This window comes from Macaca thibetana, chromosome 9 (assembly GCF_024542745.1).
Source record: "Macaca thibetana thibetana isolate TM-01 chromosome 9, ASM2454274v1, whole genome shotgun sequence".
Lineage (NCBI taxonomy): Eukaryota > Metazoa > Chordata > Mammalia > Primates > Cercopithecidae > Macaca > Macaca thibetana.
Window position 1 is genome coordinate 83291682 of NC_065586.1, and position 25762 is coordinate 83317443.

At 44.8% G+C, this 25762-nt stretch overlaps 1 protein-coding gene across 10 annotated transcripts in view; it reads right to left on the reverse strand.

Moving 5' to 3' along the window:
• The window catches only part of SGMS1 (sphingomyelin synthase 1), a 312479-nt gene extending 287372 nt beyond the window's left edge, over nt 1–25107 (reverse strand). For 7 of the 10 annotated variants that reach the window (XM_050805579.1, XM_050805580.1, XM_050805575.1 and 4 more), the window contains exon 1: nt 24051–24298. The gene's annotated coding sequence lies outside the window, so the exon portion shown is untranslated. Of the gene's footprint in view, nt 1–23478; nt 23748–24050; nt 24316–25029 lie in introns of those variants that run through there. The other 3 variants (XM_050805573.1, XM_050805571.1, XM_050805572.1) reach the window with 3 other exon arrangements.
• Between the last annotated feature and the right edge of the window lie 655 nt (nt 25108–25762).

The window sequence follows — 25762 nt, forward strand, 5'->3', positions numbered from 1 at the left end:
AGTTAACACAGAGTAAACTTTTCAAACACAACTACTTTTGCCAATTTTCCTTTCTGATGATTACATGTAAAAACATCAGTTTCATATAACCTGGTTCTGCTGGCTATGAAAGAGGAGGGAAAAGAGAAGTGGACTTGCTTGGGCTTGAAGTCTGGTTCCACCACTAACAATTCACTAACTTTGAGCAAATATATTTACTCCTTTTTACCTCCTATTCTGCATCTACAAAATGGGGACAATCACATTCTCCATCTAGCACTCAGGCTATTAGTGACATGCCCAGATGAGATCACGTCTGTGGAAGCACTCAAGGAGAATGCAAATACAAATAGAAGGTGTTATTACTGCTATTCTATATGGGGGAAGGGGGATGAACATATTTGAACACCCAAGCACATCCCAGCTGCCTCTTTCAAGTCAACCATATGCTTCTCTCCCATCAACATCTGGGCTGTTGAGCAGATGCTGAATTGATGGAGACAGAAAGGTACTGAGAGAGAATGCTTCTGTTACCCAGCTTCAGTCCTCCTGGTTGGGTGAAGATAGAAAAGTCATTTCTTATCCATTTCTATTCCACTAACCTTTTTGAGAGTCTTCTATGTGTCAGACACCATGCTGGATACTAAGAACACGTTAATCTTTGACAAAACAGGCTGTGTTCTCAAGCACATCTACTCTGGAAACCACTATACATAAATAGCCAAGAACTGAGTCTAGGAAGATGAGGATAAATCAGAAGACAGAAGCAAGGGTGAGACAGCAGAGCAGCAAGGAACCACAAGGGACAGGAAGGCAGATGAGAGGGCATGACAATAAAAACCCATGTCTTCCATGTCTTCAACTAGGACTCTCAGGTCTTCACCCGTGGGCCAAGGAACCACAGACACGTTTTTAAGCAGGGGCTAACATGATCATCCTTGCAGTTTAGAGAGAGGACTGCGACCACAGCTGGGAGGATGAAATGAAGACGGGCAGCAAATGGGCAGCTGTAGCAGAAATCCAGGCACCAAGTTATAGGGGCTCGAGAACGAGCGAATACAGAGGTAAAATGAACTTGCTTGGTGACTGGAAGGATGCAGGGGTAAGAGGAATTGTAGATGACTCCTTGGTTCTGTCTTGATGACTAAGAGGATGTTGGACTTTTTCACAAGATACAGGAAGAAGTACAGATTTGGCAGGCAAGACAATTTCACATTGTACTTTTGTCACTTGGTAAATGACCTCATATAAAGGAAGCCACTTTGTACATTTGTGACCAACCAAAAAGTCTTAATTTTCTCATCATTTAGCTGCCTGTTTGAAATTTCCGTAGACAAGAGGACCACTTAAGACAGAATGGAATGGCTAGGCAAGAACCCACTTCCAAGCTCTTAACCTCTTGTAGCCAAAGTGAGAACATACCTGACATCAGAACTGAAGCTCAGAGAGGTTAAGTGGCTTACCTAGGCCTTGCAGCCAATGAAAGAGGAACTAGATTTTAATCCAAGATAGTCTGCTTCCACAGCCTCAGCTCTTCTTCTAGTATGCTATTCTACTCCATTAAGTAAGGGCCTAACCCTACTCATCATATGTAGTACAGGTTGGTTACCCTCTTTCCAGAACGCTTGGAACCAGAAGTATTTTGGATTTCGGGATTTTTTGTGATATTGGAATATTTGCATATACATAATGAGATATTTTGGGAATGGGACACAAGTCTACACATTAAATTCATTTATGTCCCCTATCCACCTTCTACACATAGCCTGAAGGTAATTTTATATGCAATATTTTTAATAATATTGTGCATGCAACAAAGTTTTGACTGTTTTGACTGCAATCTATCACATGAGGTCAGGTGTGAAATTTTCCACTTGTAGAGTCATGTTAGTGATCAAAAAGTTTTGGATTTTGGAGCATTTCAGATTTGGGATTTTCAGATTTGGGATACTCAACCAACACCTGTTCTCTGGCCACTTTATTCTTCTCCTGATACTCGCCTCTGATAACAGAGTTCAGGCAACTCTGAATCACCTCGTTTTAATCTCTCCAAACACTGTTCCCACTGCTGAGCTGTCAATCAATGATCCTGTCAGCCTGGAAAGCCCTGCCCCATCTCTGTTTCTTCAAGTTCGTTCCAATGACTATTTCCAATAACCAGCCACTCTGTGGCTCTCCAAATGCAGGGAGAATGTTCTGCTTCCCATGGGAACTACTTCTGAATTCACTGTCCTACCTTATATCATAGCATTTGAAGTTCCTTCAGGGTAGTCCTTATTTAACTCAGTCCTTACTTAACTAACACTTGTGTCACTGGCTGAACCAAGCATGATACTTCTCCCTGCTCAATATCTTCCTGTGTGTTACATCAGGGGAAGAAGGGAGGAGAAGGCTACTGGAGAAGATGCACACTGTTTATTTGGAGACTGCCGACTAAACACTCATCAGGCACTCTCCTAGGCACGAGAGGGCAGTGACTGAGGTCCCTGAACTTACACTGAAAATGTGATGTTTATTTTTTAAAGAAATAAATACGTACACATGCATAAAGCAGACACATCAAAATGTTAACATGTGATAAAACTGAAGCTGGATATATATGCATTTATTGTTCTGTAGGTTCCAGAACATTTAAAATATTTTAACAATAAAAACATTTGTAATGAGAAGAAAATAAACATAAAGCCTCTACTCTCTACGGAAACAATTGCTTTGTCAGACTAACTTATTTCCAAAGTGTCTGGATAGAGAAAATTTTACAGTGATCTATTTTGTTTTTAACATCATGCTCCACAGCAGACAAAACAATCAGGAGAAAAGATGAAAATGAACAAGTTTAGACGATGGGATTCAATTGAGCAACACAATGAGGTTCTCAGCCAGTCTAGGCTGTCCTCATTTCCAACTCCTTATCCTCTGCAATGGTAAATGATAAAATAAAATACCAGAAAAACATAACCACCTTCTAAAACCTTTTTGCCTCTGAAGAGGAAGCCCTAATAATAACCACTACCATTTTATTCTACATCTACAGTCTGCTGGGGTCTTACAAACATGATCCCTTAACAAACCTGTAGGATGAGCATTTTACAGATGAGGAAGTTAAGATTCAAACAACTTAAGTAATTTCGTCAACATCCACTGATTGCATTGCTGGTGACAGTCTGGAGCCCAGGCTGCTCACCACCAGGGCTGAACCATGGGTAACAGAGCTAGTTTCCAAATCTCTCTCTGCTAAGAGTCAAACACCTTGGTTTTGCTTTCATTTAACCATGATGCACACCTCTCACTACCTGATACTCCTTCTCTTACTTCTCATAAACTTCTAGGCTCCCACAAAGGAGTGGATCTTACAGGGCAAGAAGTCTCTAGTAGGAAGTTCAGTAAATTTAAAAAACACACACACAAAATCCAAGAAATCAGTCTTGAGATACAGTATCAAAAACAGTACCTCCAAATGGTAACTCAAGGCAACCAAAAAATTGAGGGGTTAAAAAAAAACTAAATTGCACAACACACTGCAGTCATCAAAGAAACACTGCATGGTTGTTTTAAATTGAACAGCCTTAACCTGTGAAGGGACTTTAAAGTTGTAGTCAGCAACAAACCTGTCAAAAGAAAAAGAATTGGTAAAATCACTTTCTAATGTTATTTATCTTTAAACACTTGTGACTGTGAAGAGTGTACAAAATTTATCTTCTACATGTAGACAGAGGGGCAGGACAAGCTACAGCATATGTGAACAGGTTAAGATTTTATTATTTACTAAATTTTCAAAAATGTAGAATAACATTAAACTTGAAATATATGCCATTGTTTATTCTAGTAGGAGTTACATTAACTATTCTGGAAACAAAATATAGATCAGAAAATGAAAAAAGTCAGATTTAATCTAAACATCAACATTTCTGACCCCTAGAGTTTATTCCTAAAATAGGCGTCTCAGTGCAAAAACGGCACTATACAATTTCCTTTTCTATCACTTCCTGCCACACAGTCTACGCTCTGACCATACCTCCCAGACAGTAAGGAAATTGCTGAGTCAAAACCACATAATCAGGGCCCTCCAACAGCTGGACCCTCATAAACCTGACACCCCACCCAAAAGAAAGCAAACTGGTCCCCCACGTGAGCCTGCACGTAACAGGCTGCTCACCACCAGGGCTGAACTGTGGGTGACGTTTACACGTGCAACCCAAGCAGAGGTTCCAGGGACAGTGTCTAAAGAGGAACTATTAGGAAGATAAGAGAACCAGAACTGTAGAGAGCCACCAAAAATGCATAACATATAACAGACTCCAACAGCAAACAGGCAATTATTTGCCTAGATGTCTGATACAGCGCCAGGTTAGCTCACTACACTTGAAATTTTAATGGCACAAAAGAACCGCAATTATCTTTTTTCCCAGAGACACATTTCTTTGATTATATCTTGCATGCTGAAACAAAAAATTTATTCAAATAGTTTCACGGTTATTCTTTGGAATGGAGTATTTGACTGATTGCCAAATGTATAAATTACATGACTAAGTATTAAACATGTATGTTAACTTTGTTCCAGAGGTCACCTATTTAAATCAAGGACTTAAAAAGTCCTTGATTTATCAACTCCACAAAAAGGAAGAAAGATTATTTATCCCTACAAATCCACACATACACTCATCAGTAAAAAGACCAAGACAGACTCCAAAAAATGACTAAAAAGATCATACAAGAAATACAAATATAACGCAGTACACAATGCTGTCAGTAAACTCACAGACAAGCCTCCATCTTCAGATAGATCATGTGCCTTTAGAAAATGTGAGCAACGTAAACAAACAGATTTGACTGGCATTGTTAAAACCACCAGTTAATCACATCTGATTTTTATCAGGCCTATAAAGGTACAAAACATTTCACTTCTGTTACTACAAAGCTGGAAGCTAATTTCAATTTCCTACATCTCCACAAAAAAAAGCACCTACAGACATGTCGCTGCAAGATGCCCAGGCACCACAAAACCCCTGGGCCACTGCATGGAGTCAGGGAGGAGCGTGCTGCTCTATATTGTCCATTGGGCCTCCCCTACCACCCAGATTTGGAAAAAAATACAAATTAAAATCAAGGGAGCTTGCTGTGCAAACACAGCCTGTAGCTCAGAATCTCAGCCCCGCTTCCAAACAGAATGTCATCCATAAACAGAAATTCCAGAGCTGCCACAGCGAGACAGGCTCACAGAGAAGCATACCACTGAAATAAATCATATCTGCATATCCAGTGAGCATTTAACCAGCTCAGACCAAACTAAGGAACCAAACACTACTGCCAGATTTTCCCTCCTAAGGTACTGACAAGTAAGAGCTATCAGAGCAAAAGATATGAAAACACCAGGCTGTTTTCCAACAACCCTGACAGGCCTTGCTCAAGGTTGCTGCCAAGTTTGCTGGTGAGACTGCTCTGAAGTATTGTGAAACCACACTCTTGACCTCAGGCAGTACTAATGCCTTCAACTAAACACTGTTCAAAGTGGTGGGTGTGTTTATAACCGTAAAGGCAGCATTTCCTTGATCACACTGTGATAAGGTACCCTCTAATAAAACTGATCACAAGAAGGCACATATTTTTATTTTCCTTTTTATTTATACAAATTTATGGTGTACATGTGCAATTTTGTTACATGCATAGATTGCATAGTGGCCAGGTCAGGGCTTTTAGGGTATCCATCACTCAAATAATATACATCATACTCATTAACCAATTTCTCCTCATCCTCCCCCCTTCAACCCCCTCACCCTTCTGAGTCTCCATTATCTATTGTTCCACTCTCTACATTCATGACAAGGAACATATTTTAAGAGGCACCTTATTTTCTGTTTTTAAAAAAGAGTCTCTTGAAAGATGTTTGACTTGAACAAATATTTGTATACCTGTGTTCACAGCAGCATTAGCCACAACAGCAAAAGACAGAAGTAACCCAAGTGTCCACTGACAGATGAATGGATAAACAAAATGTGGTATATCCACACCATGGAATATTAAAAAGGAAGGAAATTCTGACACATGCTACAATATGTGTGACCTCTGAAAACATTATGCTAAGTAAATCAAGCCAAATGCTAAATAGTTCCACTTATATGAGGTACATAGTCAAATTCGCATATATAGAAAGTAGAACAGTGGTTTTCCAGGGGCTAGGGGTAAGAAAGAATGGGAATGATTGTTTTGTGGGTACAGAGTTTCAGCTTGGGATGAGGAAGTCATTCTGGAAATGGATGGTGGAGATGGCTGCACAACAATTTGAAGGTACTTAATGCCACTGAACTGTATACTCAAAAATTGTTAAAATGATACATTTTGTGTATGTATATTTTACTATAATCAAAAAAGATGTTTGTACTTGTTTAAAGTATAGATTTGGAATAGTAGAAATATTTTAAAACTATACAAATACAACATATATTTCTATGTATATTTAAGAATCTAACAAAGTTGTCTTAAGCTTCCACATTTGGCGAAAACCTGACCTTCAATCTCAGTCTGGAAAGCTAAAGAGCAGGAAGCATTCTTCAAATGTCACTTCTGGCATCCTTGAACTGCTGTATGATCAATGATTGCATCACCGTGTAAGTAAACATCATCACAACAGCATGACATCAGTGATATAAACAAGGCATATTATTTGAATATTTGCTGTTAGTGTCCAAAGATTCATTTTCAAATGTTGGTGAACATTCGAGATATATCCTAGAATCTCCTCCATCCATCAGCAAACTATATGACACTCAAGATTTTGTCATGTACTTACCAAAGATGTTCAAAGATGGAATGACTGGTTATTACATAACAAAGCTCAGCTCTAGCATTGTGCTTTTTGTTTGTTTGTTTGTTTGTTTTTTGACAGGGTCTCACTCCATCACCCAGGCTGAAGTGCAGTGCCATAATCACAGCTCGCTGCAGTCTCAACTTCTTGGGCTTAGGCGATCCTCCCACCTCAGCCTCCCAAGTAGCTGGGACTATAGATGCACACCACCACACTCAGTTAATTTTTTTTTTTTTTTTTTTTTTTTTTTAGAGATGGGGTTCCACTATCTTGTCAAGGCTGGGCTCAAACTCCTGGGCTCAAACGATCCATCCACCTCAGCCTCCCAAAGTACTAGGATTACATGTGTGAGCCACTGCACCTGGCCTAGCATTGTACTTTGTGGATAACAGCATTGACATGGCAGGTCTAATAACAATATCGAAGAGCATGCATACTAACAGCCAATGGTTGCTTGCAGGGAAAGCAGTCATTTGTTGAAAACTGAGGGTGCCTTGAGAGGGCGAACATTTGTCACATATTACCTCTGCAAAGATTCTTCTGTCATTCTTCTCCAGGGAAGACAATGAAATTAGTGTGCAGGCAGTGAAAGCTAAGATGCAGATGGAGATTCCAAAACAGCTCTGTTATCTTGAAAGTCAATTTCATTGCTCCACAGCCACACTTTTAGAGCCAAAGCTTAAGGATGCATTTTTCTCTCAACTGGTTGTGTGAAGCAGCAAGTGAGTACAAAAATATCAGGGAAAATTTTGTAGAAGGACAACAATTTCACTTCTGCTTCTGAGATTATCCAGATATATTCTCCTTCAAACAGTGCACAAAGCTGGGGTGAGGGGAAGTACTAAAATGAAACCACATCATCATTGCCGAGAAAATCTTCAGGTCCAGGAGTCAGAGAGAAGACAAGTCAGTTATATGACAAAAGATTAATAAGTTGGAAACAAACTACCACTCATATTGTATTATATGGACAAAGCCAGCAAAAATAATAATACAAAAACAAACTAAACAAATAAATAAAGTCCTTGCTCCTCCCTCCTCCAACTCAGATCCAAGTCAACATCCACCCAGTATTGCAAACGTTCACTGAACTGATCGTATATGCTAAAAAATTAAGTCCCTGTACCACAATGCCAAATTCTGACTATGATAATCTTAATAACAAAATTGTAATAATGTTTATAAAATGTCAAACTTGTATTTGTATCCCAGAAGTTCATTCTAGGACAGCGAGATTTAGCTTTGGCAATACTATTCCTTTCAGCATTCCATCTTTCAGCATTTGGTCAAAATGTTCGTTTGGTACACATCTAATATTTATAGAAAATAAACCAGAGGGATATACACCAAAATGATAACAGCGGTTATCTATGGGTAATAGGGTTATTAATATTATTTTAACTTATACATTTTCTAAATAAAGGAGGAAGAGCAAGAGGGGAAAGAGAAGGAAAAGGGTAAGAGGAGGAGAGGAGGAGGAGAAATAAGAAAAAGAAAAGTTGTCCTTGAAAGAAAACCCACCCTGGCTAAAAGGCTAGTGCAGAGCAGCCTTGAGCATCAGCACAGGCTGTAGACCACGAGATTCCAGGGAACGTCACTCAGTGCCCAATCCTCAAACACTGTGCTGAAGCCACCACACCCTTACACCTCACAGCCTCCCACAGTGCTGGGAGAGAAAGGAGGGTTTCAAGGAAGATAGTATAACTATAGAAATTTCAACAGTACGACATCTTAATTACTTACTTTCAGCTTTTTTAAAAATCAGTAACTTCAAGTCAAAGATGTAGCCTAATAACAAGTACAGAGAAACACATCTGATATGACTATACAGGTGGCAAAATGGCCTGTGAAGGAGACATTCTTCTTGAAGTCTTCCTATGAATACAGTCACCCCTCAGTAACACAGGAGATTGGTTCCAGGACCCCCAGGGACATCAAATTATGTGGATGCTCAAGTCCATCATATAAGATAGCATGATATTTGCATATAACCTACACAAATCCTCCTGTATGCTTTAAGTCACCTCTAGATCAAGTATAATACATAATACAATGTAAATAATGCTGGGTAAATCGTTGTTATAATTTTTTTGGTTTTTGTTTGTTTGTTTGTTTGTTTGTTTGTTGACAGAGTCTCACTCTGTTGCCCAGGCTGGAGTACAGTGGCACAACCTCCACTCACTGAAGCCTCAACCTCCTAGGCTCAAGCGATCCTCCCACCTTAGCCTCCCTGGTAGCTGAGACTATAGGTGTATACCACCACATCTAATTTTTGTAGAGACAGGATTTTGCCACATTGTCTAGGCTGGTCTCAAGCTCTCGGACTCAAGTGATCCACCCGCCTCAGCCTCCCAAAGTGCTGGGATTACAGGCATGAGCTACTATGCCTGGGGTATTTTTTTATTGTATTGTTATTTTTTGGTTTTTTCCTCAAATATTTTCAATCTATGTGATTGAATCTGTGGTTGCAGAACCCAAGCATTATTTACAGAATTTTTTAATGACAGAGTCAGTATGACCTGACTCTTGCTTTGGTAGACTAAGACCTGTTGAGGACATATCTGCCTAATTCATCACTGTGTCACCAGTACTCCGCAGGGTACCTGTCTCATAGTAGGGCCCCAACCAGTACCTTCTCAATAGTTTATTTTTTTCCAAAAGCATTACATATCTTTTTGCACATAACAATGCTTTCCGAACAACTTTATGATTATTCTCCCAGATATTATTTTTAAGAGTTACCTAGTATTCCATTGTGTGGATATACATAATTTGTTTAACCAGTCTCCTATATTTTAATACTATGTTTCCAACTTTTCACTATGATAAAGAGCTCTGGGATGAATAATGACCTTGATTATTTCTTAAAATAAGCCCCTAAAAGGAGAATTGCTGGGTCAAAGAGTGTGTGAGTATCTACGCTCTCACTCTCCAAAGCTACCCTCTAGACCCTTATCTTGAAGGCAGTAGTCATGAGCTTTACTATTTAGGTAAGCTACTATGGACTTCTCAAGCAGAGCAATCTCCTAAAACAGGTGCTTTGGCATCAGCAGCCAAAGCTCCAGACCTATTTTCAGGACCCATCAGACACAGAAATCTGAGAAGCAGCACCTGCTCCAAGGGGCCTCTGTGCTCCTCCCAATGGCTCAACCTTCTCTTCTCGCTCAGTGGAAGACAGAAACAAATTGTAGCATCACACGCACCTCCCCGCCTTTGCTTCCACTAAGTCAAATGGTCTTCCAATGATGCCAGCGGTATCATTTTGTTTCCTGTCCCAGTCATAAGACACAGAAATGTCAAGCCACACAGAACTACAACAAGGCTGTCAGTGTGTGTCTGCCTCACCCCCTTTTACCTAGTCATTTCTCATTAGTTCCTCTAAAAAGAGAAAGATGGAAACACAAAGGAACTCTCCATGGCATAATTTTCACTTTTTATCCACTTTCATAAAAAACGGGTCTTTGAAACACCTTCCTGGAGAATTTAATGAGAGTCTTAGATGCACTGTCCCCTAAAATACACTTAAATACATGGTGGTTTCAGGAAACCCATCCGGAGACCCCCAGTAAGAACCTGTGGAACACGAATAGGGCCTTTCTAAAATGAATGAGCAAAATGAGGCTTGAGAAACTCCGGAGAGTGTTCTCACGATCCTGCCTGTTTCTAAAATCAAAGGAAGAGGGAAAGCCAGCTATGCTGAGGGCCGTATGGAAACCTGGAACACTGCCCAGCCAACTGCTTGGAACTCTGTAGAGCCTTTCAAAGTCACTCAGGTGTCACTACATGGACCACAGCAGTAAAGCCAATGTTAAATTACCAACCTTGTGAACAGGTGGCAGAGACATTCCGAGGCACAGGGGAGGTTTTGCCTCCCGACCACCTAACATGCTACATATTTGCTTATTTGATTATTGTCGGTCTGACCCTTACCAAGAAAACTCCACACGGGCTGAGACTTTGCTTTGTTCGCACCCACATCCTGGCCTCGTCCAAAGTCGAAGCTGCCAGTCTCCATGATTCTGAAGGCTCAGGATAGAGATGCAGGCCGTCTAAAAAGGCTTCCACAAAAAGCAATGGCATACAGGGGACATTCTGTGTACTTGGGTCTGGGGGTGTGTAGAGTGAACTAATAGCCAGGGGAACAATAGGGACAGGCTCTGGGATAAGATCAGGTAGAAACACAGAGGAAGGGACTATGCAGTCCACGTGGTGAAAATCTCGACAACACATGGTCAGAAAACTGGGTACAGATAGTGCCTGTGCAATAGCCCATCTCACTTATGGTCCATCTAGTCAAATGAATGGTCAACACGCCACCCAGGAGAGGAAAGGGAATCAACATATACTCTCTCTTAGAGGAAATCTCAGGGTCACCCTCTGCTGCCACATCCCAAGGCCACCTCAACAACTGCAGAATGCAACCCTGTACTACTGTAGACACATGCCAAGGGTCTTCACACCATGACACTTGTGACATAGTGGTTATTATTTCCATTTCACATGAGGAAGCCACTGCCCCAAAAGGATTTAAACCCAAGCCCACTGTTCTTTGTCACTCCTCAGTTGGCTTTCAAAATCAGAGCCCCTGGGACCTTGCCTCCCCAGTTTCTGTTATCCAGAAGACCCTGGGTATCCTGCCATCTTACAAATGGCTCAGAAAGTGCTTTACTACCTCACCAGTGTGCCTGGACAGCCAGCAGCATCTTTCCTCACTGCCCTCACCTGCTCTGCCTCTGTCTCAGATGACGAGGACAGTCTGGCTTGGGCTGAAGGCCGTGGGTCCTCTATACAGACTGTTTCTTTCACAATCCTCTTCTGGTCCCATGGCCTTTTCTCCAGCATCCCAAATATCTCTGCTCTCCAGTCATCCTCCACCTGCTTGTGCACCTTCATCCCTGCCACTGCCCCCTGCCTTTCCTCCACCCTTCCCTCTCCCCTCCTGGTTTCTTCAGGAGTAAAACATTCCTCTTCTCTGTTGGTCTCAGACACACTGGCACCCCCATCGCCTTCTCCAACTCCTGCCTAAACTATCATCCTGTGTCTGTTCGGGGGAAAGAAGCTGTGGGCAAAGCCTGCCTTCCCACTCTATCTCCCTCTCCGTCCTGGTTTCTCCTGCCTCTGCTGCTTTCACCCACCTCCTGCCAGTGGGGTGAGTATCACTTCAGCTAACCCTCCCCACCACTTCCTTAGGGGATAGTTTTCTTGAGGTTTGTTCTCTACCACCCTGCCCCAGGGCTTTTTTCTTCAATCCCTCCATCTCCATCTGTGACTGTTGGGAACTCCCTTCCAAATTTAAGCATTTCCACCTGCCAAGCTTAGCTGAGGATCCTCCACCCCTTAACCTGAGATTTTTTATAACATCTCCTGTCTTCATGGATTCACATAGTACACCTGCATGAAACTTTTAAAAGACTGAACATCCACATTTTGCTCCCTTAATGGAGACCGCCTGCCAGAAGGAATATCCATTACAACCTGGGAAATGCAAACAGCTTATTGCTATTTCTATAAAGTGGTCTGGACACGAAATTAAATAGGACTGGGGAAGGTGGTGCTGAAATCAGCTTCTTTTGTTAATAGATAATAAGCAGCTGGAGAAAAGGAGGAGCGGAGGGGAGAGAAAAGGAGAAACTGGAACCACTGAAAACACAAATGAAGGGGAATTTCACACTTAGCCAAAAATTCAAGGAAAATAAAATAAGACTTTGTTTTTAATAGAGTCTTTCTTTTAAAAGCTGATTTATCTTAAAGATAGAAAGTCATTAATCTTCAGGTTTTACGTTCCTAGCAGGTAGCTAACATTTAGCCACTGTGTTGTTATTGTTCTGAGACAGAACCTCGCTCTGCCGCCCAGGCTGGAGTGCAGTGGCTTGATTGCGGCTCACTGCAGCCCCTGCCTCCCGGGTTCAAGCAATTCTCCTGCCTCAGTCTCCTGAGTAGCTAGGATTACAGGCATGTACCACCATGCCAGGCTAATTTTTGTATTTTTAGTAGAGATGGGGTTTCACCATGTTGGCCAGGCTGGTCTCAAATTCCTGACCTCATAGCCACGTTTTTGGAAAAAAAAAAAAAAAAATGTAAACTGTCAAGTACTCTTGTAACTCCCCAAGTAGTTTTGAAGTGCAGTCCCAGCCCTGATTCTCCCTTTGGGGGCTGACCACTTATAGCACACATCCTCCTAGCCTTGTCTCTGCTGTCAGGATTATGTCACTAAAAATGCAAACCTCATGTGGCTTTCAACCCTAAAACAAAAGAAAATAAAAACCAAACAATGCCACTTCTGGCTCCATCTACACTGCCTTACGGTATGGATTCCCTTCTTGCACTCTGCTGTCACAGGGAACCTGGGCAGGTGACCGCTGTCTAGTCATCCCACCCCTGACCCAGGGAAGCTAGGTGTGCAGCTTTGATACTGTACTCACTACTTGGTGATGACATCATCTGTGGACATGTCTGTCTCGCCACTAATCCCTCAAAGAGCCAGACCCCATCGCACTCATCTCTGTATCTCAAGGCTCATCAGGGAACTGGCCCATAGGGGACTCTCCACACATATTTACGGCCACTGTCAGCCCTCTGTTAGAAAAAGACCAGACTGGAGAGTGTCTCTACACCTGAACAGCCCTCTCTAGCCTCTTCAGTCAGCCCCTGGCAATCCCCCGACCCTCTCTACCACATTCCCTCACCAAGCAAACAAGCTGTTACAGGCTCACAGGGTCATGGAAGAGTCCTGATAAGTAGCACAGAGAAAAATCTAAACCAGTGTTTCTTCCCAAATACAACTTACTTGTACTGTTCACCTCTGAGTTCTTTCTAAATCCTGAGTTCCTACAAAATATTTAAATTCTAAAAGGTTTTTGTCCCAAGGTTTTATATATGTAACATTTTTCAAATAGGAAAAAATATAGCCTGGATTGCAAGACAGAAAACTTCAGCTATAACAATAACTATTCATACTTCTTGAGAGCTTAGTGTGTGTAGGTGCTGTACTAAGCTTGGTACACATTGTAGCTATGTGACCTCCGCAGCAGCTGGAGTAGAGCTCCACAAAGCTCTTTTTTTCCTATAAACATGGTTTTCTACTATAATTAAACTAGTCAAATAAGATTATCTTCTGCCTCTCCACTGTCAAGCTATGTATCTCAATACACTTTTAATTTGTCTGTGCCTAAATTCCCCCATGGGGATAAGTAGTGAATAGGAAGTCCTTTTTTTTTTTTTTTTTGCCAATGGGAGGGGGAATGAAAGATAACAAAATAAAAATAAATGGGGCCATCTTTCTAAGATGGGATGCACTGATGGCACTCCAAGCTTCTAATAAGTGTTGACTTATATTTCCAAGTTTTCTCTCCACCTTGGGATCATCTCTCCTGAGCCACGCCAGAAACACTGGCGAGCAGGAAAAGCAAGTTTCTGCTCTGGACTGGCTCAGCCACCCCTCTGCTGTCCTAGACAAACAGAACCACATGAGTTCAGTTTTTATTTCATGAGGCGGAAAGCACTTCCAATGTCTAAATCTGAAATCATCCCACCTGACTGTAACTAGAAGTAAGAGCAGCTGGCTCCTCGCTGACGTGGGCACTGCTGATGGCAGTGGTTTTCAAAGAGTGGTCCCCAGACCAGCAGCATCACAGCATCCAGGAACGCATTAGACATGTCAACTGCCCACTGCCACCTGCCCCAAGCTCTTTGCCTCACAAACTCTGGCAGAGATGGGGCCCAGCCCTGGGCGTTGTAAGCAGCCTTCAAGTGATTCTGATACACGCTGAAATCTGAGAGCCACTGGCTTCACCTGATAAATATCTGAGGTCATGGGAATGCCCTGCTGGGCTAACCTGTGTATTACAATGCTTTACGTAAAGGTACTGGCTCTCCATCAACAGTACCTACTTCTGTTATTTCTGCCACCTGGGAAAGGCCCCAAACACTAAACTCCAGGGCCGTCTTTTTCCTACTTTCTTGGGCAAATTACTTCTGCCCCACTCTCTTCGTCTTCAAAAAAGGGATAATGACAATATCCATTTCATTGGGTCAAGGACTTAGAAAGTGTCTGGCATGCAGTGAGCCATCAACACGTGTGAATCCCTGTAATTCCAACATCTCTGCCAAAAGGTCTAATCAGAACTAGGAATACAGCAAAATAAAATCTGCTTCCTGAATGCTTACCACCTGACTTTTTCTCCCCACTCAATTCCAGAGCCCTGAGTGAGGACATCCAGGAATGACAGAGAATGCACCTGGCTCCACTGTCCTTTCAGCATTTACTTGCTCAGTCTGCAACCTGAGCGCCCTGAATGCCTGCCCACATGTGGAAAAAGCCCATTCTATAAATCCGTACAGCCTCTAACCAGGTCTTTCTGGAAAAAGCCATCCAATTCTGGGGCATAAAGCCTCACACACCTCAAGAGAGGTACAGGGGGAATGTAACGAATATTAACAAAAGTTGTCATAATAACAGCTAACATTTACGTTGTGGTTACCATGCCAGGCACTCAGTACCCTATAAATGTTAACTTAATATAGTCCCCACAACAACCCTGTAAGATGGCTGCTGTTATGACACCTACCAGAGAGCTGGGGAAACTGAGGCACAGAAGGTTTGCATAATCTGCCTAAGGTCCTACAGCTTCTACATGATGAGGCTGAGATCCAAACCCAGGCTCCAGGGTCAGTGCTCTTCACGACTATACTGTAAGAGCTATTGCTTATCTAGGCATCTTCTAACTATTTATCACTAATCCCACAGCACTGATTTTGAGATACTTATGTTTGGGCACAATATCCACTGTCATGAGAGTCAATACTGGGCCCTCAAGGCCTCCAACAGAAATGATAATTCTACTTGGTTTCTCCAGCCCCTTCTCCCCCCTGCCCAAACTAGTTCCACCCAAGCCACATCAAAACTTCACAGAGCAGGATTTCTCTCCTCTCGTAACTCCCCTGGCACTGCACCACTTCACCCCTAATTATATACCATCTGTCACATAGAGTTCCCTAATTGTTTCTTGTATATTAGCCTTTTCTTCCCCACTCGACTGTAAAATTCTTTGGAAGTACCCATACTTTTTGTGAAACCCAACAAAACTAGGCAGAAACATAGGCTTGCAAATGTAGACTTAGCATTACACTTTCACTGGCTGGCTAATTTACTTTGCTTTTCTGGCTCTTCTTTATTATCAACCCTTAAAAACAGATAAAAGTATTAAGTTTATGAGATTTATTTTATTTACTTTTTGAAACAGGGTCGTGCTCTGTTGTTCAGGCTAGAGTACAGTGGCGTGGTCATAGCTCATCACAGCCTCAACCTCCAGGCTCAAACGAGCCTCCCACATCAGCGCCCCCCTCCCCCGCCCCAAGTAGCTGGGACTATAGGTGCACACCACCACAACTGGATACCTTTATTTATTTATTTATTTATTTATTTATTTAGTAAAGACAGGGACTCACCGTGTTGCCCAGACTGGCCTCAAACTTCTGGGCTCAAGCGATCCTCCCACCTCGGCCTCCCAAAGTGTTGGGACTACAGGTGTGAACTACCATACCCAGCCAGTTTATGCTATTCAAAACCAGCATTAGGGGAGATATTCCACCAACATAACCTAAGCAACAACTCTGTTTCAAGATCTGTACTCCAAGCATCTCCTACATTATCTTTTAAACCCTTCAGCAGCCTCCATAAGGGGGATGTTATTATCCCAGTTACAGGAAAGAGGAACCTGGTCCTACCGGTGGTGAGTAATTTCACCAATGCCATTACAGGTTGATGAATGAAGGAAGGTTTTAAAAGATCTGTCCCAAAAACCCCTATTAGCCTCCCTCTAATGTGGGGACTGAGGTGCCAAGATTCAAATTGTCCTCAAAGCAACCTTTATAAAAAATGTTATCATAACAGAGAAAATTTGAAATTCTATTAAAAAGGCATTTTAAAAAGATGAATTGATGACCATGTTCATGGATAGAATTACAGTAAGACAGAAACTTTTACAATATTAGACAGAAAAATCACATTATATATTCAATGCAACGCCCATCATACTTTCCTAAGTTTGTTGAGAACTTAATAAGCATTGGAAGTATAAAGTAAAGCATTGGAAGTAAAAGCATATGGAAGTATAAAGATCCACAGATAACCAAGTCAAAGTCTAAAGAAAAGTAGGGGCTCACTCTGCCATATAAAACACACTGCAAAGCTATAATAAACAAAATGTGGGTGTGGGCATAGAAACAGACAGATGACTGGTATCAGTATGTTGCATGTAATGGGGACAGTTTCAGTTTTGGGTGATAAAAAATGTTCTGGAAATGCATAGTGGTGACAACAGTGTAAATGTACTTAATGCCACTGAATTATACACTTAAAATGGTTACATGATAAATTTTATGTTATGTGTATGTTATCATAATTTTAAAAGATTTTTAAAAATCAATATGTTGAATGAAAGGAGCCAGACACAAAATGGTACTATAGTGTATGGTCTATTTATATAAAATTCTAGAAAACACAAACTAATCTACAGTGACAGCATATCAGTGGTTGCTTAAGTCTGGGGACAAAGGGATGGATGGATTACAAAGGGGTGCGAGGGCAATTTTGGGGTGATGAAAATGCTCTGTATCTTCATTGTGATGGTTTCACAGATATGTACATCTGTCAAAAGTAATCAAGCTGTACATTTTGAATGGATTTAGTTTACACACATAAGTTACAACTCTTATTTTTATTTATTTATTTATGAGACAGGGTCTCACTCTGTCACCCAGGATGGAGTGCAGTGATGCAGTCTGGGCTCACTGCAAACTCTGCCTCCTGAGCTCAAACAATCCTCCTATCTCAGCCTCCTGAGTAGGTAGGACTACACCAATTAACCAGGCTAACTTTTGTATTTTTTGTTCAGACAGGGTATTGATCAGGCTGTTCTTGAACTCCTGGGCTCAAGAAATCCACCTGCCTCAGCCTTCCAAAATGCTGAGATTACAGGTGTGAGCCACTGTGCCTGGCACTGGCTTAATTTTTTTTTTTTTTTGGTAGAGTGTAGAGGACTACGTGCTTGCAAACAAGACATTCCCGGTAAGCCCTGCTCTTGCAAACGAAGCAGGGCGTTCCCGATAAGTCCTGCTCTTGCAAAGAAGCAGGGCATTCCTTCCCTGCAAACAGGGAGGACAAAGGAGCCAGCTGCTAACAGCAGACCCTGGGGGCTTGTTTATGTGTAAATATCTTGAAAATCCAGAAAGTCAGGGAAAGGTCAGAAAAACAACAATGTGTCTTGTGACTTGGCAACATTCCACAAACAACTGTATAAAATAAAGCAGAGCTCGCCATTCGAGGCAGCCGCCATGTTTGTCTTGTCTTGTGTTGTCTTGTGTGTTCATTCCTTTGTTTAGGAAACATGCGGACCCCAACAGTAGAGACAGGGTCCTTCTATGTTGCCCAGGCTGGTCTTGAACTCCTGGACTCAAACAATCCTCCCACCTCAGCCTCCCAAAGTGCTGGGATTATAGCCGTGCGCCACCATGCCCAGCCTTAATAACTCCTAATAAAGTTGAAAAAGTAAACTAATGTGTGTATGTGGGGACCTGAGGTATGATAAAAGTGGCTCCACAAAACTATATGAAGGAAAGAATACATTGTTTAATAGATGATTTAGGAAAACTATCTCACAAAATGGAAAGGAAAAAAATAATGTGAGATTCCTATGTTTTCCCATATACAAAGATGAACCTCAAAGAGAATAAAGCCCTCAATGTGAAAGGTAAAACTGGAAAGCTGACAGAATACAGAATATCTTCGTAATCTTGGGGTAAGGAAGAACATCTTAAGACTCTTAAAGTGCAACCTAAGGCAAAAATTAATGGATTGTGGCTATATCAAAACTAAAAATGTCTCAAAGTTACCATTGATAAAGTTGATAAACAGATGACAGGATGGGATTAACATCTAGAATATATCAAAAAAAGTCTGCAAATCAACACATTAGGAAAAGCAAGTATGGCTAGTCAAATAAATTATAATCACTGACGAATATATTAAAAGAGTTCAAATTCACTAAGAAATCATATAAGTTCACAAAAAAAAACGAGATCCCACTTTATGGCCACCAAACATTGGTAAAACTAGAAAGCTGGTTAATAACAAACTTGAGCAAGAACATGGGGAATCAGGAACCCTTGTGCACTGATGTGGAGTAGAAAGCAGCTGAGCAAGTCTGCAGAGTAATTTAGCAGTATTTAGCAAAAACAGATTGTTTGTGCACCATTACTCAGCCATCCCTCTCCTAAGTATATACCCTTAGAGCAGTGGTTCCCAAACTTTCTCATGTATCAGAATCTCCAGCCTGGGCATGCTGAAGCACAGTTTAGGGTTTCTGATTCAGGAAGTCTAGAATGTTGGGACCCAAGAATCTGCATTTCTAACAGTTCACAGTTGATGCCGATGCTGCCAGGTGTGGACCATACTTTGAGAACCACTACCCTAGGGATATTCTCAACCCGATCATTAAGAAAATGCACACAGACCCAGCTACTCAGGAGGCTGAGGTAGGAGAATCTCTCGAGCCCAGGAGGCGGAGGCTGCAGTAAGCCAAGATCGCGCCACTGCACACCTGCCTGGGCGAGAGAGCAAGGCACTGTCTCAGAAAAAAAAACAAAAAAGGAAAAGAAAAAAAGAAAGAAAATGCATACAGGATGTTTGCTAGTGGTAGCAGGAGTAGAGGTGAGTTAAGCATCTACCATTAGGGAAATGGGTACGTAAAAGTAGGAGACACACAAAAGACCAGCCCTACAAAGCAGCAGTCAAGGCAATGCACTAGATAAACCTACACTAACAGGGATCTCACAAATAAAATGTTAAGGTTCTTTTGACTTTTATGAATGCCTGCAAATTTCCATAATAAAAGCTCTAACGTTGAATAAAAAAAGAATGAAATCTATAGCATAGAACCACTTATGTAAACTAAAAACAAACAAAATAACTCAACATCTTTAACAAGGATACAGACATATACAAGAACATATCCTGCACTGGAGAGAAGGCTCCTCTGGGGGAGAGGGGCCTGGGGTGGGGTGGGGTGGGGTGGGGTGGGAGGGGAATGAAGGAGAAAAACATAGAACAAGCAAGGGGCTTTTTTGCACAGTGAGGATCCTGTGCCAAGAACTGGAATGTGAGCTCAGCTCTCAGCACCAGGAGTCTAAAAGGTAAATCACCCAAATTCTCTAAATCTCCACTCACCTGCATTTACCTATAATGGTTGCTTCAGTTAAAGTCCCCGTGGCTTTACATCATTAAGGGGGCAGATCAGCTTGTCACTGAGAGTGGAAGGGAATCTTTCTCAATACCAGCTTGGGGTGATTTCAGGTCCCCAAAATCAAACCTGCTACTGAGCCCTGGATTTTCCTTTTGACATATTAGTTTAAAATGACACTAGTGCTCTTGGCTTTTGGCAGAGTGTGTGTGTCTGTTTCTCCGTGTCTTTCTCTTTGCTGTCTGTGTGAGTCTCTGTGTCTGTGGATCTGTGTGCGACTGCATGTGTGTGTTGTGTTTATCTGTGGAGACTGAGGACTGGGAGAACAGCAAAGCATTCCAGCGGAGCCTGAACTACACTTACTCATCATCACCATTCAATGCAGCTTTACTGAATCCCGGAAGTCACAGTTATAAAACCAAGCTACCTTCCTGGGGCTCCGCCCACCCTTCTCTCCCTTTCTTCACTTTCTCCTCCCCAGCATCCAATGCTGCCTCCCAACTCCCACATCCAAGTGGGCTGATCCAAAATAAGGTCCTCTTGTGACTGGGTAGCTTAATGGAGGTAACAACCTTTACAGGGATGCTCTTGGAGAGAAGAAATAGCCATTTATATTCCTGACCAGAAGCCTTTAATAGGAAAGCCAAAAATCTTGAAGCCCAGGATGTCATAAAAGTTCTTCCAGAAGAGACTGTTATGGTTATAGCTACCATCCAAAAAAGGCAAAGCCATCTATAACATGTTATACCCCCACAAGGACACAAGGGCCACAGCTCTTTCCAAGAGCCACTGAATAGTTTGCCATATGAAGTGGTGGGAAAGTGTATGTGGCAATCAAAAAATAAAAATCACCACTGATCAAATTTGTGTGAGAAAATGCAACAGATTCTTCTGACAGGATTGCTCTGAAAAGCAAGCTCATGCCAAGAAAGTACATCTTTAGGGGAAGAAGAAATACCTAAACAATTGGAGGAAGGAACAGATAGTAATGGTAAAGGGCAGAATGAACTGGCAGCACACTCATGCCTCCCTCCTAAAGACCAGGGCATTGATCCCTGTGTGCAAACAATCCAGAACTTTTATTCCCAAAATGCTCTTTCAGCTTTTCTATAGCAGCATTTTTCAGAGTTTTCCTGAAATGTTATGTATAAAATGAAGTTTTGTAAGTTGAAGCACATTTGACATGCAACAGGAGCACTTTTTAGTTAAAAAAAAAAAAAAAAAAAAAAATTCTGCCAGGTGCAGTGGCGCACACCTGTAATTCCAGCACTTTGAGAGGCCAAGGCGGTAGGATCACTTGAGCCCAGGAGTTTGGGACCAGCCTGGGCAACATAGCAAAACCCATGTCTACAAAAAGTAGCTGGGCTTGATGGTGCGTGCCTGTAGTCCCAGCTACTTGGGAGGCTGAGGTAAGAGAATCACCTGAGCCTGTAGAGTTCAAGGCTGCAGTGAGCCGAGATTGTACCACTGCACTCCATCCTGGGCGACAGAACAAAACCCTGTCTCAAAAGAAAAACAAACAAAACTGATGGCTATACTTAGGAGTCAGGAATCCGTTTGGTTTTCATGACATATGTTAACAAAGCACACCATTTTTCCAGCTGAAATGTAGGATCTGCCACAAGTTTGAAAATTAATAAATTTAACCAGAAAAGTAAAAGAATCAAGTTTTCAAGCTAAAATTGAATGTCTATGGTCAACACAGGCAATCATGTCTTATGAAAACATAAACATTCTTTAAATGTCAATGTGCAAAGGCATTGATGCATATATTTTATTCTAACCATATTAATACAGACTTTAAAATAGTTGATGAACATGGTGAATACTGGTGAACTCTTCTGTTATGAAGAATTTTTTAAATTTCAGCTGCAGAGGCATGTATTGAGTGCTAAGACATTGTGCAAGATGCTAGAAATCCTCCAATGAGTAAGATACTGGTTTAATAACCGTGTCCCTCTGATGTCAATTTAATACATCTCTGGAGTTAATGTCTTTTATTAAAAAGTTTCCAGATATTTCAAATAGCTCACTATCATCACCGAAGAATTGCAGAAATATATCTTATTATTTTACTAAAAACATAAATTTCTATTCTGTGAAGCAGAAGTGGAAGGAAAGGCCACTTCACTGCTTTACATATCACTATCACTTTCTGCAGAATAACTACTTAAACTGCATGGCGGCAGTGGCCACCACCCTGCTACCCAGCAGGTCACAGAGATGGAGAGACTCAAAAACATGCTATATATTGCTGTATATTTTAAGAGGCGCAGTAAGGAAACTCGAAAAACCAGGGCCTCCAGAGCTAAACAGGAAGCAAGATAAGGCAAGTGAGCTGCCACAGGCAGAAGGCAGCTCCTGGAGGTTCCCCCAAAGCTGGCGCCTCCGACAGCAGGCACAGGCTGCTGCTTGCTTGCTTGCTTGCTTGCTTCTTTGCTTGGCCACGGCATGTCTTCAGAGCTGGAAAGCTGCCACCTGCTGAATCACCAAACATCCCTGGGCTTCCCTTGGAGCACTGACCAGACAGGCACCCATCCCCCGCTGCCTTAGCCCGTGGACATTTCACACCCCGACCAATGAAACGCCCCGCCCTCTCCCCTTCTGCACAGGCCAAAACAGCCACCAACCCCGTTCCATCTGGGCAGCTCTAGGCAACTCCCATCGCCTTCCTACGTCACCAGTCCCACTCCTCTCCTTCGGCCCACTCAGTACCCCCTGAATGTTCAACCCCCAGTGCCAGGAAGCGTGGGGAGTTCACAGTACAGCACATCAGACATTCGCCACTTCCACATCCAGGGAACCAACCAGAAACATCCCCAAACCTGAAAGCAAAATAACCTGTCCAAACAGCTTTAAAGGTCCAGGAAGGTAAATGTCAAGGGAACTAAAATAGTCGACAGGCCCCAGAACATAGAAAATAAACTTCCCTTTCAGAAAGCAGCCTTCACTTGGTTTCGCAAGCGTGTACCGCTGAAGTCTGTACTGTTTGAAGGTGAAAAGAAACATCTGAGAAGCACCTGCCTGGATTCTCTTCGCTCCCTCCGGCCATGACAACCCTCCTCCCGATTTCTACTTCGCGGCACCAAAGAGGAAAGCAGCATTCACCAGAACGCTCCAGGCTGAATCCGTTAGCTGGACTATGGCACTCTACCCGGCTCACGGGAGGATGCCACAAGCCCGAGTTCGGGTTAAGACGGTGGGAGAGGCAGCCGCTGCTGCCGCTGTTTTGCCCTTGACACGTCGCTGGGGGATAGCGCAGACCCCCTCTGTCACGGAAAAGCCGTGTCCTGGAGAGACTGTCCAGTTCTGGGCTGCGCCGATGCCCCTCCAGGCCTTGCCCCTAAACGTCCCCGCCCAGCGGGGGCAGCCCTGCGGGGTCTCAGAGCCGCCCGCGGGCCTGGGGGGCTGTTACGCGGCCTGGGGAGAAGCCCTCTCCTCGGGGAGGGGGAGTCCCACCTGTTTCGTCGTCAGGGGGCATCGAAGGACCACTGTGGGGGGATCCCGAAACAGTGGGCGCCTGGCCGGCCGGCTGCGATCTGGCCCGAAGGTACCAACTGTCACACCGCCACCTAGGCTGTGGGGGTGGGGCCGTGATTGGAGCCGGCCCCTGGGGGGGGTCTCCGGACCCCCGGTGGGCCACTGCCCAAAGGCTCCTCGCCTCCCGAGCACCCCAATCCGACACTAGGCAGCCTTCCAGCCTGCACGCAGTAGCTCTTAAAAGATGCCCACTGACGCCTCCTCCTTCCTCCCCGCCCCAACTTAGCCCGGGAGCCACGCCGGCGGCCCGCCCCCTCCGAGCCCGGATCCCGGCCGCCGGACCTCCCTGCTGTGCCCACCCCCAAGGAGCAGCAGCTCTGGGGGAGTGCCCGCCAGGTACGCGCGCGGCACCGCGCGGGCTGCGCTCACGCCCCCTCGCCCCAGGGCAGCCTGCCCGCCGCTCCCCGGCATAAGGCCGGACCCGCGAGACAGGTGTCCGACCGGCCCCCGCGATGGCGAGGCCGGCTCTCTGTCCCGTCCCCACGACTCACTTGCACTGGAGTCGCGGCAGCAGCCGGAATTCCGCTCGCGGAGCCCCCTGCCGCGGAATGAAATCCGGGGCAGGGCAGCGTCGGGGCTCCGCACCCCAATCGCGCTCTCCGACCGGCTCCCTAGGCGCGAGAGAAGAGCAGTCTGCCCTAGCCGGTTCTTCTCACTCCCGACCTGCCCGCCGCCCGCCGCCCGCTGCCCCGCTGGTGCGAACGCTTCCGACTTAACACCGCGAGCCTCCCGGGCTGCCGAGCATGCCCAGTCCGCGGCCCGAGCCGGCCCGGCTTCCCGCGCCACGCGACTCCGCTCCTCCGGGTGTTCGAGGCGGCCGGGGTGGGCGGGACGGCCGGGCGGGGTCCGCAGGGGACTCCTCCCGGGACCGAGCGGGACCCCCGAACCAAGGGACAGTTGCGGTTTGGACCCCTTGAATTTTACTTTCAAGTAATGGGAAACGGAGAAGGCGGGCGCTTTCCCTAGCGTTTTTAGGGGCCCACTAAGTAAGGCCGAGCGGGAATCAGGTTTTACAATCAGGGACGGTAAATCCCTTGGGGCAGGGCCGGAGACGGGAGCCGCTAGAGCTGGTCACAAATCAGGGAACGCAAACTCAGCTTGCTGGAAGCCAGGCACGAGTTTGCGAACTACTCCTGGATTCTCTTTCCCACCTAGCCCAAGGGCTGCGACACTTGGGATTAACGCCTGATGGATCATTCATAGGAAACGGCCGACCTGACTATTAGGCCCATTTTCAAACCTCTAACCATAGACTCATCTTCCTCCCACAACAAAAAATAAAGCCTCGGGCGACGCCTGGGAGCGTAAGGGAGGTGCAAGAGCTCTAACCGCCCGAGGTGAAAACTCCGGGTGCGTCAGAGCCGCCCCGCCCCGCTTGGGCCCCACCTCCCGCCGCCCCTCCGAGCTGCGGCGAAAACCCGGAGAGCGGCGAGGCAGGGGCCAGAGCCCGCGCATGCCCAGTAGCCCCACCTGGTGCGGGTCGCCCGAAGGTTTTCTTCTGCTCCCCGAGCGGAGCCCCAGCGGCCAAGTTAGGGTGGACAACGGGGAGAGCTGACCTTCCCGCCCCGACGCCCGCCCTGCGTGGCCGGCCCGCGCCGCACCTCGGTGGCCTAGAGGTAGCCCAAGGCCGTCCCCCCCGCGGGGTCGGGGACTTGGCGAGCGGGGGAGGGGGCGCGCGACGGGCCCGGCGTGACACGTGACTGTCCGCGGCGCTCCGGGCAGCCATCTTCCGCCGGGCCATCGGGCCGCGGGCGCTCGGAACCGACCCGGGAGCTGCCGGGACGGGAGCGAACGCCGTCCTCCCCCGCCACGCCCTCCAGTCGGGCTCCGGGTGCCGTGGTCTGGCCTCCTTTCGGCACCTGCCGCCGCCTCGCCTTGGGGTACGGGAGTCCTGCACCGACTCCTGGCTTGCCCAGAGGACAGGTTCTCGCCCGGGCCAGAAGCAAACTGCGGCGAAATTGAGACAGCAGAACTCCGCTGGCGCAGGGCCCCAGCTTTTCCCCAGAGGCGGAAGTTGGCGAGGGAGTCCTCTTCCGTTATCCAGCGAGAGCTCTACTCCGGCTGCCTCCCGGTTCTAACCTAGTCCCTGCAGAGGAGTGATGTACCGGCAGGGACGTTGGACAGAGGCCGTGCTCTTCCCTGTGGCGCATACCCCGCGGCCCCTGCTGGTGGGCAGCTTCGATGGTGCTGATGTTCATAGTGA